This window comes from Macaca mulatta, chromosome 15 (genome assembly GCF_049350105.2).
Source record: "Macaca mulatta isolate MMU2019108-1 chromosome 15, T2T-MMU8v2.0, whole genome shotgun sequence".
Lineage (NCBI taxonomy): Eukaryota > Metazoa > Chordata > Mammalia > Primates > Cercopithecidae > Macaca > Macaca mulatta.
The window spans coordinates 40,062,752-40,080,234 of NC_133420.1; positions in this window are offsets into that span (position 1 = coordinate 40,062,752).

A 17,483-nucleotide genomic window follows, 5' to 3' on the forward strand; every position below is an offset into this window, starting at 1 on the left:
GGAACAGAATAGAGTCCTCAGAAATAATACCACACATCTACAGCCATCTGATCTTTGACAAACCTGAGAGAAACAAGAAATGGGGAAAGGATTCCCTATTTAATAAATGGTGCTGGGAAAATTGGCTAGCCATAAGTAGAAAGCTGAAACTGGATCCTTTCCTTACTCCTTATACAAAATTAATTCAAGATGGATTAGAGACTTAAATGTTAGACCTAATACCATAAAAATCCTAGAGGAAAACCTAGGTAGTACCATTCAGGACATAGGCATGGGCAAAGACTTCATGTCGAAAACACCAAAAGCAACAGCAGCAAAAGCCAAAATTGACAAATGGGATCTAATTAAACTAAAGAGCTTCTGCACAGCAAAAGAAACTACCATCAGAGTGAACAGGCAACCTACAGAATGGGAGAAAAATTTTGCAATTTACTCATCTGACAAAGGGCTAATATCCAGAACCTACAAAGAACTCAAACAAATTTACAAGAAAAAAACAAACAACCCCATCAAAAAGTGGGCAAAGGATATGAACAGACATTTCTCAAAAGAAGACATTCATACAGCCAACAGACACATGAAAAAATGCTCATCATCACTGGCCATCAGAGAAATGCAAATCAAAACCACAATGAGATACCATCTCACACCAGTTAGAATGGCAATCATTAAAAAGTCAGGAAACAACAGGTGTTGGAGAGGATGTGGAGAAATAGGAACACTTTTTCACTGTTGGTGGGATTGTAAACTAGTTCAACCATTATGGAAAACAGTATGGCGATTCCTCAAGGATCTAGAACTAGATGTACCATATGACCCAGCCATCCCATTACTGGGTATATACCCAAAGGATTAAAAATTATGCTGCTATAAAGACACATGCACACGTATGTTTATTGCAGCACTATTCACAATAGCAAAGACTTGGAATCAACCCAAATGTCCATCAGTGACAGATTGGATTAAGAAAATGTGGCACATATACACCATGGAATACTATGTAGCCATAAAAAAGGAAGAGTTTGTGTCCTTTGTAGGAACATGGATGCAGCTGGAAACCATCATTCTTAGCAAACTATCACAAGAACAGAAAACCAAACACCGCATGTTCTCACTCATAGGTGGGAACTGAACAATGAGATCACTTAGACTCAGGAAGGGGAACATCACACACCGGGGCCTATCATGGGGAGGGGAAATGGGGGAGGGATTGCATTGGGAGTTATACCTGATGTAAATGACGAGTTGATGGGTGCAGCACACCAACATGGCACAAGTATACATATGTAACAAACCTGCACGTTATGCACATGTACCCTACAACTTAAAGTATAATAATAATAAATAAATTAAAAATAATAATAAAAAAATTAAAAAAATAAAAAAAAATAAAAAAAATAAAAAGAAAAAAATATAAAAGTTAGTGGTAGGTGGTAGTGTGTGCCTGTAGACTCACATTCTGGGGAGTCTGAGGGGGAAGGATCATTTGAGCTAAGGAGTTGGAGACCACAGTAAGGTGTGATGGCATCACTGTACTCAAGCCTTGGTGACAGAGTGAGACCATGTCTCAGAAAAAAAAAAAAGCAAAATTGTCTTACAATGACTTTCCTCATTTAAAGACTTTCCTCATTCTACAAAATGTCAAAACCCCTAAACTATCATAAAATTATTTCTGAACTTTTCTTGTGACCTTTGTTGTTGTTTTATAGCATATATTATAGTTATTTGTATATTTTACTCATTCACCTTCTAATCCATGTCCAAATACAAATAAAACATTATTATACTCCTTACATTTTCCTACTATTTTAAGGACAGATTTATAACTAGATTACTCTGTTTTGTGTTGTTGTAAGAGAATACCTGAGACTGGGTACCTCGTAAGGAAAATATATTTATTTGGCTCGTGGTTCTGCAGGTTGAGAAGTTCAAAAGCATGGACTTGACTGCTGGTGAGGGCTTTTGTGCTGCATCACAACCTGGTAGAGAAAGTCCAAGGGGAAGCGGACACCTCCAAGGAGGGGAAAACCTGAGGGGTGTTCTGGCTTTACAACCACCTACTCTCATGGGAATGAATTCATTCCTGCAAGTACTAACACAGTCTCTCAAGTGTGAGAACAGCACCAAGACATTCATGAGGGATTTGTCCCCATAACCCAAACACCTCCTACTTGGCCCTACCTCCCAATAGTGCCATATTGAGGATTAAATTTCAACATGAGTTTTGGTGGGGACAAACCAATTATGTCCAAAGTATAGCAACAGCTTATAAAGACCACAATCAAGGAAACCAGTTTCTCACTTTATTACTAATCTTTCTGGTCTTCTTTCTTTTTCTTTTTCTTTTTTTTTTTTTTTTTTTTGAGACAGAGTCTGGCTCTGTGGCCCAGGCTGGAATGCAGGGGCCGGATCTCAGCTCCGCCTCCCGGGTTCACGCCATTCTCCTGCCTCAGCCTCCCGAGTAGCTGGGAGTACAGGCGCCTGCCACCTCGCCCAGCTAGTTTTTTGTATTTTTTAGTAGAGACGGGGTTTCACCGTGTTAGCCAGGATGGTCTCGATCTCCTGACCTCGTGATCCGCCTGTCTCGGCCTCCCAAAGTGCTGGGATTACAGGCTTGAGCCACCGCGCCCGGCCTTTCTTTCTTTAACTTATCAAAAGCTACACTCCAATTAATAACAACAAAATTAAAATTATGAATCTTTAGAATTATGACATGTACTCTTCAAATATATAAATCTTCAGAATTATATGCTATGAAATATTAATAGTGATAGCAATAATTGTACTATCATAACAATTAACACTGGCAGAGCACTTACAATATTCTGGGTGCTTTTCTTAGCACTTCAACCTCAAGATGGCCTCCAATGATCCTCACTTCTTAAGATTCATGCACTTGTATACTCCCCTCCCACACTGAATAAGGCTGACCTTATACCAAATATAGTATTGCAGAAATGATGATGTATAACATCTAAGAGTAGATCCTAATATACATTAGGGTCTTCATCTTGATTTCTTTTGGGTCACTTACTCTGGGTGAAGCCAGCTGCTCCCCATGTCAAGGGAACACCTAAGCAGCCTGTGGAGAGGACTACATGGGATGGAGCTGAGGCCTTCTGCTCATGGCCACTACCAACTTGCCAGCCAGACAAATGAACCTCCTTTGAAACAGATCCTCATCCCTAGTCAAAACTTCAGATGACCGCAGTTCCCGTTACCATCTTTTTTGATTTGTTTTGTTTTTTTGAGACAGAGTCTTGCTGTGTTGTCAGGCTGGACTGCAGTGGGGTAATCTCAGCTCACTGCAACCTCTGCCTCCCGGGTTCAAGTGATTTTCCTTCCTCAACCTCCCAAGTAGCTGGGACTACAGGCGCACCACCATGCCCAGCTAATTTTTGTATTTTCAGTAGAGGCAGGGTTTCACCATGTTGGCCAGGATGGGCTCGATTTCTTGACCTTGTGATTCGCCTGCCTTGGCCTCCCGAAGTGCTGGGATTACAGACATGAGCCACCATGTCCGGCCCCCATCACCATCTTAATTGCAACCTCATGAGGGACTCTGAGACAGTATTTACCCAATTCATTCAAAGATTTCCGATGCAAAGAAACTGTGACAGATATTAAAGGTGTACTATTGTTTTAGACCATTATGTTTAGAGTAACGTGTTATACAACAATAGAAAAATAACCTGTTATTAGCACACTCCATGATGTCGGGTAGGTGACATAACCTTAAACTTCTAAATTAATGAAATCATCAGAAGAGAACATAACAATATATCCTTCCTAACTTGAACATTGTTATTGCACATGTCCTACCTCACCATCTTTCAGATAAAAAAAAATTCAATCTTCCACAAGAACAGCCTCTGTTGATGACCATTTATTTTCTCCGCAGTGGCCTTTTGCCATATCTAACTCATTGGTCTTTAATGCTGTTTTTGATATATTACCCAATACATCCATAAACCCACCCCTAGAATGTTATATGAGGCTGGTGTAATGCTAACTCTTTTAAACCACAAGGGAAGCAAATGCTTCTAATTTATGCTGCCTTTTTATTTCCTACATAATTTTGATTTTAATGCTTCATCTCGACCACATCAATATCCTTTTGCCACTAGCAATTGAAAACAAAAAGTAAACGTTTCATTTCTCCTCTTGGCCAACTAATGGGGAATATTCATGGCTCCAGGACTCGATGTGGATGGTAGGAGCTATGATTAACTTTGTAGAAGGGGTTTAATATATTGGGAAGCACTCAGTTTGAAAGTCTAAAGATCTGAGTAATGGTTTCTACTCTGTCACTACCAACCTGCAAAATCTTTGACTAGTTTTTTTTTTTGTTTTTGGTTTTTTGACTTATCAACAAAAGATATTGAAATAGCTTGTCCTAGTCCATTACACTATAGAACAATTGAAAATATATATATTGGGTTCTAAGGTAATTTACAATGAGACAGAGTCCAGTGGTAGCACGATCTTTATTAACAGACAACTCAAAGGGTAAATCTGACTCAAAAGGAAAGAAAGACCACAAAAAATGGGTAGGTACTGACATTACCATAGCTTTCTGTACTCCCTTTCAACCCAACACCAAGATTGTGCTTTTCTTGTATCAGAAGGTAGAAGGATCAAAATACAGAGGAAAAATTATCAGTATCAAGATGATAAATAAGATTTTTAATATTTTAGTATTTTTTCTATGAGGAGCTTTTCCCACATTTTTCTTGTAATCTCTGAGTATATTACGTCTATACCCATAGCCATGAATAAATATGAAATTAATTGCAGAACTGTATCTACCAGCAATGGGTTAGTAGATTTTTTTTTTTTTTAAATAAAATTAAATAGATTGTACATACTGCTACCAGGAAAAAAGAGAGGCTACTATGGGGTTTATCTTCATTCACTAACATAAAGGCTATAAATATAGAGAAAGCCTGGGCTAAAAAATATAATATGGCTGAATACAAAATGATACAAAGCTGAAATACAGCTGAAAATTTAAGTAGTTACGATTTCAAATCTCAGATATGAAAGAGGTGAGTTAAAAGCACTCTCTCTATACCAGTGAAGCTTATTACCATAGGAAATTTTAAAAGATGTATCTATTAGTGTTTGGTCCTTGAATTGGATTCAAGAATCTTGTTGCCTCTAAGTTTCTGTTTTATATTATGAGACTCGTGTGAGCTTGTTGATATATCTGAACTATAGAAGATTATTCTGTGAATAAAATGGGTTTAGAATACATACTATGAAGTTCTTTCTAACTCTGACAGACTATGTCTGTTTTAAACTTTGTACTGTTTTTTATTTTAGCCAAAATGAACTGATATTATAATAAGAACACTAATGTTATCTGTTTTAGCAAAATCCAACTGGTTTAGGCCAAAAATACTGAAAATTTGTTTAACCATATATACCTCACAGCCTCACAATGATCTGAGCAAATCTTTAAAATATAGATAAAAAAATAGTATGGGGCCAATGTAGGGCAGTTGGATTAGAATGTTGGATATTAGTAGGATCAAAATAAACCTTAAAGTGCATGATAAGTAGGCAATTTCTGAATAGAATAAGCAGAATTACCTAAGAAGAGATATTTGGATTAGAAATCTACAACAGCTCTGTCTTCTTAGAGCATTACTGGTAAGTCATAGTTGACATACTTATTCAGCAATAAAGGACAAGAAAGACTGACAAGAAAAAAACAAAACAAAACAAATGACCTGTTATAGTAGTGATGTTTGCCATGGCCACAGGAGTGGGCAGTGGTAGGATATGTAATAAAAATATGCCGGATCCACAGAAGACCCAAAGACATTTGGGGATAAAAAAGGCTCTCTGTGATCCAATGCTTTTGTTTTATAGATTAAGTGATAGGGAACCAGAAAAGTTATCTGATATTCCCAAAGTCTTGCAACACTTTAGTCTCAAAACTATTTCAGATCCCCTATTCTGTATGCTTTCTGCTCTGTGCTTCTGTTTCCAATTAAAAAGGCAAGTGAGAAAATGATAGACACAGGATGGCATAACTTACATGCTGGTTCACTACTGGAAGATCTGGTTTTATCCTTACCTCATACTTTAACTGCAAAACAGCCTGGATTGAGTTAAAGAGTTAAGAGAAAAATTGTAAAAGAAAGGATACATACGAATGTATTTTATATTAGGAAGAAGAAGCAATTTCTAAGCAGAAAGCCTGGAAACAGTTGCCAAAAAATGATCAATTTAACTGCAGGTAAATTTTAATATGCCATTTATCAACAACTAAATAAATAAATTTAAGGTGCAATCAGAAAAAAAATACACTAACCTTGATGGTTAATATTTCATGTTCTTAATTTAAAAAAAACATAATTTATTCAAAAACAAAAAAATAGAATAGAAACAAGTAGTGAACTTGAAAAAACCAAACCAAATGAAAATCTCTGACCTCACAAGTAAAGCAATGCAATTAAATAAAGTATGTTACCATTTTCTCCTATCAAATATTCAAACATAAAAAAAAAAGAAATCTCAGCATTCGTGAAGCTGTGGGGAAATTAAATGTATTACAGTGTTAGTAGATATATTATTTATTTGAAATATTTGCTCTCCCCACCATTAGCTCCATTGTGTAGGGCCTCCTTCTCTGAGGGAGGATTATGCCGCTCACCTTCTTACACATCAGGCTTGGCCATGTGATTTGCTTTAGCCACTAGGATGTGAGCAGAATGACAGATGCCTCACCTGAACATCAGCTTTAAGAGCAATCATGTCACAGTGCCATTAATCTTGTCCCTCTATCTTAAGAAGAACATGTCCCAGATAAAACTACTGCTTTAGCCTGGATTTCAGAATGAAGGATACAGATGAATAAGAGCTTCAAGTGACCCACAGTAAAGGGATACTGGGAGCAAGATATCAGATTTGTTTGTTGAACCCACTGAAATGTTGTTGTTGTTTTTATTGCAGCATAACCTAGCAAAAGCTGAAAAATATAGTAGGATTATAAATCATACAGTATTTCTTAAAAACATCTTGACAATATGTATCAGAGGTCTTACAAATTAGTTGATACTATTAAATTATAAATTCCCTTTATGACTCTATGTGCCAAGAGGTTCATTGCAATATAACCCTTGATGGTGAAAACTGGAAGAAAGCCAATGTCCAAAATGAGGAGAATGATTAAATAAATTATGATAAATCCATACTATGGAATGTTATAGAGCCATTAAAATTATGTTTATAAGGAATATTTAAAAGCATAAGAAAATAGTCACTATGTAATATGAGGTGACAAAACAGTGCAAATTTGAAAACGCAGAATGATGCCAAATTTGTAATATATATAAATTTGTATTGTATGTGTATTAACAAGGTTGAAAGGAAGTATATAAAAATTTTTATGAGTGCTTATTTCTTGGTAAGTGAGAAAAAGGGCCATTTTTAAAAAAATACGTCCATGTGCATTTAAAATTATGAACAATAAATATGTTTATTTTTACATTTAGAAAATAATATACTTAATTTGTCCTCATTTTACAAATTAGAGACAAGAATCTCAGAATAGCTGAGTAGACCCCAAAGGAGCCAAACTTAGAATCTGACTCTATCTGTGCTTTCAACCATTACACATTTATTGTTTTAACAGTAGACTGCATTGACTGTATGTTTTAATATTCACTGTTCAAATGTCTTTATTACACAGATGAAAATATAGTATAGTCTGTTACTCATCACAGCAGCTTCTGTTGAAGTCCTCTTATTTCATCTTCAAGCCATCACTACAATAATCAGTGTAACTTTTAATTTAACATTTTCTAATAAGAATTATTTGTGTGCATGTTTACGCTGCTGGTTGATTTTAAATACCCAAAGTCACCTGGCAAAATTTAAGCACTTTTTCTCTATAGAGTATAGGACACTTAAGGGCAGACAGGAAACATATCCTGAGTTCTTCCATGTAATTTTCAATGGATTTATTCATTTTCCTTAACTCTTCTCCATTGAGAGACTTTTATCCTCTTTTCATTTTTAGTTTATAAATAATGCTTCAATGAACATCTTTCTACAGTAACTGTGCACTGAAGCAGGTATTTCTATTGGATAGAACAGCAACTAATTATTTTATGCTTCACTTTTAAGAATACCCTTCCCTAATACATGCCACATGAACTTGACTTCATCTTGGAGAGAATAACTCAGACACTCCTGCTCTCTGAAAATATTTTCCATTTATTTGCCTTGCTTAACACTGATACCTTAGGGCCTACGTTACTTTGTTATGGTTGCCATAACAAAATATCACAGACAAGGTAGCTTAAACAACAGAAATGTATTTTCTCACATTTCTGGAAACTAGAAGTCCAAAACTGAGGTGTTGGTAGATTAGTTTTCCTCTGAGTCCTCTGTCCTTGGCTAATAGATGACCACATTTTCCTGTGTCCTCACATGATCTTCCCTCTATGTCTATATCTTCATCTCTTTTTCTTATAAAGACACCATTGATATTGAATTGGAGCCCACTCCTGAGACTTCATTTTACCTCTTTGAAGTGCCTATCTCCAACTACAGTCACATTCTGAGATAGTGAGTGTTAGGACTTGAATATATGAACTTTGGGGGTGCATAATTCAGCCCATAACAGTGTCACTGATTTGCAAATCTGCCTGCCTCTCTGGTGTGTGAACCTATCTGATGGCAGGTTCAATTCTCAAATGCCAGAACCTCAAACATTGGTAAGTACTCAGTCAATGTTGGCAGAATCAGTCAGACTATGGATGTTACAGAGCATAGAAACTGAAAGAGTACAGAGCAGAGGAGGACAAGTGGGAATGAGGGTTTCAGGGAACGTTTCATGAGACGTGGACTGAACTTTAAGCAAAGCAAAGACTTGTAGTCACAGAATCTAGGGCTCCCTCCAAAAATAGAAGACCATATCCAAAATCTTGGAGGTTGACATGACTTGACAGATTAATGGAATGGTGAGAAAAATCAAACTCACAAGACTAGTCAGGGTTTTGAAGTCATTTAATCCTTAGGGACATTTCCATCATTTCCATGCAAGGTCATTCAGTAGAGACTGGACTACTTGGACATCTTCAAAAATTAAAGTGTACTTGCTGCAGTTGCAGAATTGAATTATTTCAGTCATTGGCATAGTATTTACCAAAGCTTCCTCATTCAAATACTATCTGAATGAGTTTGGCTTCATTTGCAAACCATCTCTCCTATTATTTATTTGATAATATTTTATTCATTTGACCCCCATTTTTTAGACAGTGCATTTGAAATGGAACTTTATATTATCATTAGAACTACTTGAGAACCAGTACCCATTGGCCCAAATATAAGGTATAAGTATAAATAAATCCGTAACTATAACTGCTATTATTGATGTAACCACACACACACAGCCCTGAAACATGCACTTACCACAAGCGCTGGGTTTTTGGAGAAAGTTATTGTGATAAACCTCTGTAAATGAACCTTAAATTACTCCATTTCCATTTGTTTTATTAGGAAATGCAGCTGGGTGCAGTGACACACACTTGTAGTCCCAGCTACTTAGGAGACTGAGGCAGGAGGATCCCTTGAGTACATGAGTTTGAGACTAGCCTCAACAACACAGTGAGAAACTGTCTCGAAAGAAAGGAAGGAAGGAAGGAAGGAAGGAAGGAAGGAAGGAAGGAAGGAAGGAAGGAAGGAAGGAAGGAAGGAAGGAAGGAAGGAAGGAAGGAAGGAAAGAAAAGAAAAAATGCAACATGTTCAAGTTATTACAAGGAAGAAATTCTTGTTTTAGATGAAGGTAGAATAGGGTAAATGTTGAGGATGAATCACTGAAAGAGCCAAACAGTAGAACAATTTTCCTTGGAATTCTGTGTAAGTGCAATGGGAATTAAAAAGAGCATTACTGTGGTGGTAACACTGAAAAGTTAGTCCCTTTACTTAGATACAGGTTCCTCATAGTTCATGCTTTAATTTAAACTAAAAAATAATAGAACTCTTTTTTAAGTGATTACAGATTAAACAATTCTCCTACAATCTGATTTCATCTGTAAATTTGCTCAGCAAATCCTTTCTCCATAAAGAGTAGAAAGAACATTTTTTCAAGCAGCCCCATTTGAATGAGGACTTTAAAAGCTTTTGTTTAAAAGACTCCTGAATTCCTACTCCTATCTAATTTCAATTTGCCTTGTGACCTTGAACAATCATTTCATTTCACTGAACCTCAGTTTCCAGACTTGTGAAACAATAGGATTGGAGTGGTTCTTGATGTGGTCCTTGGAGCAACAGCATCAGTATCAGCAGAAGACCTTCAAATTCTCAGGCTCTACTCCAGACCTACTGCACCAGAAACTCTAGGGTGAGGTCAAGCAATCTGTGTTGTAACAAATCTTCCAGGGGATTCTGATGTTAAAGTTTAAGAGCCATTGGACTGGAGGATATGCAAAGCTCCCTTGCCCCTGCCATCTGTGAAATGTTGTGATCTTGTGGTGGTTGAATAAGAGAGAGCAAAAGAGATCTCGTGTTACTAGTAGGAGGGAAAGCTGACTTGGATGAGCTGCTTGGAGAATGAATTTGCTCTTTGGAGAAGAGTCACCTGGCCTAACTAATGACTACTGATCCCATGGGGAGAAAATCCTGGGAAGGGTTTCTCTGGCCACCTGGAAAGGAAACAGTGACAATATGGGAGAAGTCTCTCCTGGTGCTTAGGGATAGGAAGAGGCAGGCAGATAATATCTTCATTAGGAACAGCTTGGCATACATCATGTGTCATGTATACAAACAGAAGTGCTGTGTGATTTTGCCTCAGGACTAGGGCTCCCAGAGATGTGAAAACTCCCAGACACCAATGTTCTCATTTTTTTTTTCTTCTAAATTTTCGGAAGAGTCGAGTTTTGCGAGAGTGGGGAAACTGTGTGGAGGTGAATCAAAGCAAGGCCAAAGAAAGAGAAAGTTCCACAATTTCCAAAACCAGGAGACGTTTTCTGTCCCATAGATTCCTAAGAGAGCAACATTTTCCCCAGCAAACAAATTCATCACCACCCCAGTGGAGCCTGCGCAGATGCAAAAGCAGAATGGGTGGGAGTTGCAGGGATGGGGAGGAAAGAGAGGCAGAAAGGAATTCTGGCACCATCTAGTGGCCTGTGAGACAAGGCTCTCATCCTCATAGTCACAGCTCTGGATGGCTGGCACTAAAGCAACTAGTTTAAAAGAAAGCCTTTAACATGGTTTAATTGCTATTCCCCAGGGAATTAAGTAAACTTTCAGCTCCCCACCACGGATAAGCACAAAGTAACATCTCTGATATCGGTGGTAGAGATTAGTGGACAGGGGGCTGCTATTGGATCAAATCATCCTGAATGTATTAACAATTTCTTTCCATTGAAACAAGGCTCACAATTTATGTGGGAAATACCTCATTCCATCCTCAAATTAACCCTGAATACCAGGCTCTGAAAAAAGAATCATGCCTAATTCTATGGATGAAAACAGTGAGGCCAAGCGAGATGCGACCCAAAGTCACCTAGAGCAAACGGCAGGGACAAAACACCAATCCCAAGTGGCCCTGGTTATTAACACCAAGCACACAGTTCTCCAGAAACTCTATATAATGCTTTGACAAGTTCAGGGTGTAAAACCCAGGATCCCATTTCTTTAAAGAGTTCCATTTCTTTACAGAGTGTCGCCTGAATGTTCTAGAGATTTCATAGTTTTTAAATGCCAGAATTAAAATCAATAATTACATTTTTTTTTTGTTAGAACCTCTGTTGCCTTCTATCCCAAAGAAGATGGTGATGGAAGTTATTCTTTCTTTCATAGTTAGTAAATTAATTGAGCAATCAGAACTGAAGCATAAGGAGTAGTTAAATAGGGAGACAGTCACATCATATAAAATGCACTACTAGGTCATTCGTTAGAAAGGACTGAAAAAGCTTAAGTTCCTTAGGGACAAGAAAAGTAAGATTCTTTACTAAGCAGAAAACAAAACTTTCAATTGGACAAATGGAGGATGAGAGCATCAGAGCTTAACTCCTTGTACTGTCCTTACTCTAATCTATTATATGATTCTTGGAGACCGTCAGGGCAGAACCCTCACATCTTTTACACTGATGCACCTCTCACACTCAAGGTGTTTTCTATACAACCATGCAAAGCGATTGTAACACTTTTCCCTTTAACACTCTAGGTTTTTCACTATAGCCTTAGGAGAAAACAGAAACATCTTACGATGTGCCACGGACTAAGTAATCCCACATTTGCCTCTCAATTCTTTTTTATGCCATTTTCAGCATCATTTCCACTATCTTGCCACTCTAGTCTTCTGACATTCCCACAGTAAGCCAGGCTGGGTGATATCTCCGCAAATGCATGGTTTATTTTTCTCATGTTGGAAAAAGTATTTTCTTAAAGTGCTGGCACGTTCCTTCAGGTATCTGTTTCAATGGCACCTTTCAGGGAACCCTTCCTCCACCTCTGCCTACTCCAATTCCCTGCCACATTATCTTTTTTCCCTCTCCTTTTACTTTTATTTCTTTAATTTCCCACTCATTATATGCTAAAATTATTTATTTGATGGTTTACTTATTTATTATCCATGACCCCAATTAGGATAGGGAATGAGTGAAAGAGACAAGATGACTTCTGGCATATTTCCAATACAGGACTTAGAGTATGTATTCAATAAACATTTTATCTCTATAACTAGGACTCAATACAGAAATAGATCAGAGTTAAGTGCTCAAATGGTATTGGTTGAATATACATTGTCACTTGTTTTGTGGAAAAGGTGAAACAGAAGTTTGATAGGAAAAAGACAGTCATTTTGTTTTTACTATTTTTTTTTATTATTTATTCATTTATTTTGAGATGGAGTCTTGCACTGTCGCCCAGGCTGGAGTGCAGTGGCGCCATCTCTGCTCACTTCAACCTCCACCTCCTAGGTTCAAGCAATTCTCCTGCCTCAGCCTCCCGAGTAGCTGGGATTACAGGTGCTCACCACCACGCCTGGCTAATTTTTTGTAATTTTAGTAGAGACGGGGTTTCACTATGTTGGCCAGGCTGGTCTTGAACTTCTGACCTCATGATCCGCCTGTCTCGGCCTCCCAAAGTGCTGGGATTACAGGCATGAGCCACTGCACCCAGCCAAAGATGGTCTTTTTAGTAAATGGTACTGGGTGGGTCAATTGGATCTCCACATTTAAAAAATCTAATCTCTATTTTATACCATACAAAAATTATTTTAAGCTGAATTGCATCTTCAACTGTGAAAAGTAGGACAATAATACTTCCACAAGATATCATAAAAGAATATGTTTATGACTTTGTGTATTAAAATTCCTTAAACAGGACACAAAGTGCTCTAAGTATAAAGTAAATTTTAAATAAGTAGATATTTAAATTAAGAATGTTTGTTCATCAAAAGATATCATTGTAAAAACCAAGTTACAGAGTTCAAGAAGATATTTGCAATATTATATATAATGAAAATTCAATTCCAGAATACAGAAAAAACTTGTATAAATCAGTTTTAATAAAAACAGAAAACTCAATAGAAAAACAGGCAAAAAATTGACAGACACTTTACAAAAAATAAAGCACACGCACATGCAAATGAAACCATGCTCAACATCATCACATGTCAAGGAAATGCAAATTAAAACTGTGAGAAAAAATTCACATTCATACAACAGAAAGGGAAAGATAGATGGATTGATAGATAATGAAATCTAGATAGATAGATGATAGATAAAAGTAGATGCTGACAGATAGATAGAAATATAGAGTATAACAGATTGATCGATAGATAATAGATGATAGATAAATAGATAGATGATAGATAAATAGACATAGATACATAGACCAATTATTCTCAAAGATATGGAAGATTCACAGCTCTCAATTACTGCAGATTGATTGTAAATTAATTGACCCTTGCTACTTTGGTAAACTGTTGGCTTATAAGTGAACATGCTTACCCTAGAACTCTGAAATTCTCTTCATGGTTATGTAGCCCAAAGCAATGCAGGTATATGTACCTACACAGGAGTACAAGAATACTCACAAGAGTGCTGTTAGCACTATCACTAGTATTGTTAGTTCTATTACTAGTACTTACAGCAATAGCCCCAAATTGAAAACAAGTCAAATGCCCATAAATAGCAGAAGCAATAAGTTTTGATATATCCCCAGAATGAAAAAGGAATGAAGAAGAACAAATGAAAAAGAGCAAATTATTGCTACACCAAACAATTTGAACAAATTTTATAAGCATAATATTCAGCAAAATAAGTCACAGACTAAATACTACATCAATATCATTTTCTCTAGGACAAGTTCAAAAACAGGCAAAACTAATTTCTGATGATATGAATAAGGATAATGGTCATGTTTGCTGGATATAATGATAACCTGTGGGTTAGTGTGGGATTTTAGTATGTTGATAATGTTCTCTTTCCTAATCTGGGTGGTGGTTACTTCAGTATGTTGTCTTAGTGAAAAATCATCAGGATTTGTGTTCAGAATCTCTGCATTTTTCTGCAAGTAAGTATACAACAGTTTAAAAATGTTAAACAAGCGAATATTATTTTAATGAAGGAAGAGAGAAAGAAAGAAAAGAAGAGAGAGTGAGAAAGAAAGAAGAGGAGAAAAAGAAGAAACAAATGAAAGAAAGAAAATAGTATTGCTACATTTTATTACTTCTCATCAAACTGCTGGAACTTCCTCAAACTCACTGTGGAAACCTCATCATCATCTATGTTCAATTCTGCATTGAATTTTCACTTTCTGTTTGTGGAAGTCTACAGCAGTGTGCGCCACGTGGGTCTCCTCTCTCAGGCTCTTCTACCTTTAGCCATCCTCTCTAGTGGAGGTAATGGATGCATCAGACCAAGGCCAGGTGTTTAAAATTAGTTCCTTCTCATCTTCTCTAGAGAAGTCATGTCTGGGAAAGAATACATGCCTAATGTTAAACCTGTCACAAGCCTCAATAAACCAGCCTAATCTTAGAGGGGGAACAATCAGGAGGAAGGGACATTCGAGTTAGAGCACCTGAGGAATCATTGTGCAAACTAGGAAAAGTTTGGTCTTAAAAAAGATAATAACAAGGTATATATGTGCTGGGAACCCTGGATATTTATCTCCTTTCTTAAGTCTCTCACTACCCCATATGTGGAAACTCCCACAGCAGAGGTCCTTAACAGTTGTAAATCAGAGTGTTATATCATAATACTCTAAGTTATTTTGATGAGATTTGATTAATTTGGTATTCTAAATTAGTGGAACCTATATCTTGCTGTTATCAGAATCACTGAGGGGACTTGTTTAAAATATATTCTTCAAAACTTATCCTAGACTTGCTGATTCAGAAACTCTGGAGATCAGTAATATTTAGCAAGTTTTAAGTCTTTCAAGTAGCATAGCACAGAGATTAAGACTACTTATTTAGAAAGATCAGACCTCTGTGGGAATCCCAGCTTTTTCATCACATTTTTGTTGTGTAGAATTGTGCAATTTATTCAGCTTTCTAAGTCCCACCTTCCTCATTAGTAACATGGAGATTATAATTGGATTTATCATTTAGCACTGCTTTGAGTTTTAAATGAAGTGCTGAGCCCAGCACTGTGTTTGACATATATAAAGTGGTCAGAAATGTCATGCAATATGTCCAGGACTAATGCAAAATCAGCAAGCATTTGGAAACCACTCTTTGAAAAGACTTCATCTCCCTCGTTTATGCAGGGGATATCAGCACAGCAATTACCAACTTCCACTGTGCATACCGACAAATTCACACATTTGTGGTATGTGCTGGGTCCACTAACACTATCATACTTTAAGGGCATTTTTTTTCTAATAGGTAATTATTTACCTTTTCTACTATAAACCAAATGAGGTAAAGATTCAGATCTATTTAACCTACCGTTATATCAGATATACAGTTTTCATTTTGCATCTAGCATAGTGCCTGACACGTAGCAGGCATGCGAAAATAATATTGCATGAATGAATACATGAATTAATTAATGATTGAGGCATGGCCAGTTATACAGCAGTACTGCTCAGATGTACATAGTCATGCTGGTTTAGAGCACAAGAAAGAAAACAAGAAGTGTTCGATCAGAATTTTCTCTGGGGAACTGAAGACTCATAGAGTTGTCAGGTTTTGCAAATAAAAATACAGGATACCCAGTTAAATTTGAATTTCAGGTAAGCAACAGATAATTTTAAGTATAAATATGTCCCATGCTATATTTGAGATATACTTATACTGAAAAATATTCATTGTTTATTAGAAATTTAAATTCAGCTGATGGCTCTGGGTTTTATGTGGTAACTCTAAAGACCAATCTGGTTCAGTGTCAGAAATCAGAAACTATCAAATATGGCAGGGGTTGGTAGTTAAAATTAAAAAAAAAAAAAAAAAAACAATAACTCAGCATTGTATAAAGAACTGATTAACTCGTGTGTGTGTGTGTATATGTGTGTGTGTGTGTGTGTGAGAGAGAGAGAGAGAGAGAGAGAGAGAGAGAGAGAAAGACAGAGAGATGGAAATTTTTCAGTAAGAATTTGCTTCTGTTAAAGCCTTATATGGTAATATGTAAAAAGTTAGAATTTCAACCTTTATGAATATTTTCTTGACAGCACTATATGACAGAAGAGTTCCAGATTCTCAGTCAATCCTTTGTTATGCTGGTGTCTCTAACTAAAACTGAGGTGCATGTTTCAGCTAACAAGCAATTAGCCTTCATAAGAAATGTGTCAACAAATCATTGACTCGTGAACTTTCTAATTGTTCTCACCTATGTTTTGGTCTAAGCCCATAATGCTACTCTAAAGGAGATTCAAATTCTGGCTAGGAGACTAAATAGATTATCTTAAGGTCCTTTTTCTAGTCATGTATACATTCATATATGTTTATATGCCTTCACGTATAATTACATATTTTGCACAAATTCTAGAGAAATAGACTGTCCAGAGAAGAGTGCTCAACAAGATGTTTAAATGGGAGGCTCCTGAGATTCACGATGATATCTAGGCTACTCTGACCTACAGTGACCACTTTATTTAATGTGACCTTGTGACTTTCCTACTCCCTATCCTTCTAATCCCACTTACCTTGCTCTACTTTATTTCTCTCCCTTTTTTTTTTTTTTTTTTTTTTTTTGAGACAGAGTCTCACTCTGTTGTCCAGGCTGGAGTGCACTGGTGCAATCTTGGCTCACTGCAACCTCCACCTCCCAGGTTCAAGTAATTCTCCTGCCTCAGCCTCCCAAGTAGCTGGGATTGCAGGCATGCCACCATGCCCAGCTAATTTTTGTATTTTTAGTAGAGGTGGGGTTTCACCATGTTGGTCAGGCTAGTCTCGAACTCCTGATCTTGTGATCCGCCCATCTTGGCCTCCCAAAGTACTGGGATTATAGGCATGAGCTACTGTGCCCGGACTCCCTTTTTTATTTTAATAATAGTACATGTGACCTTCTAAC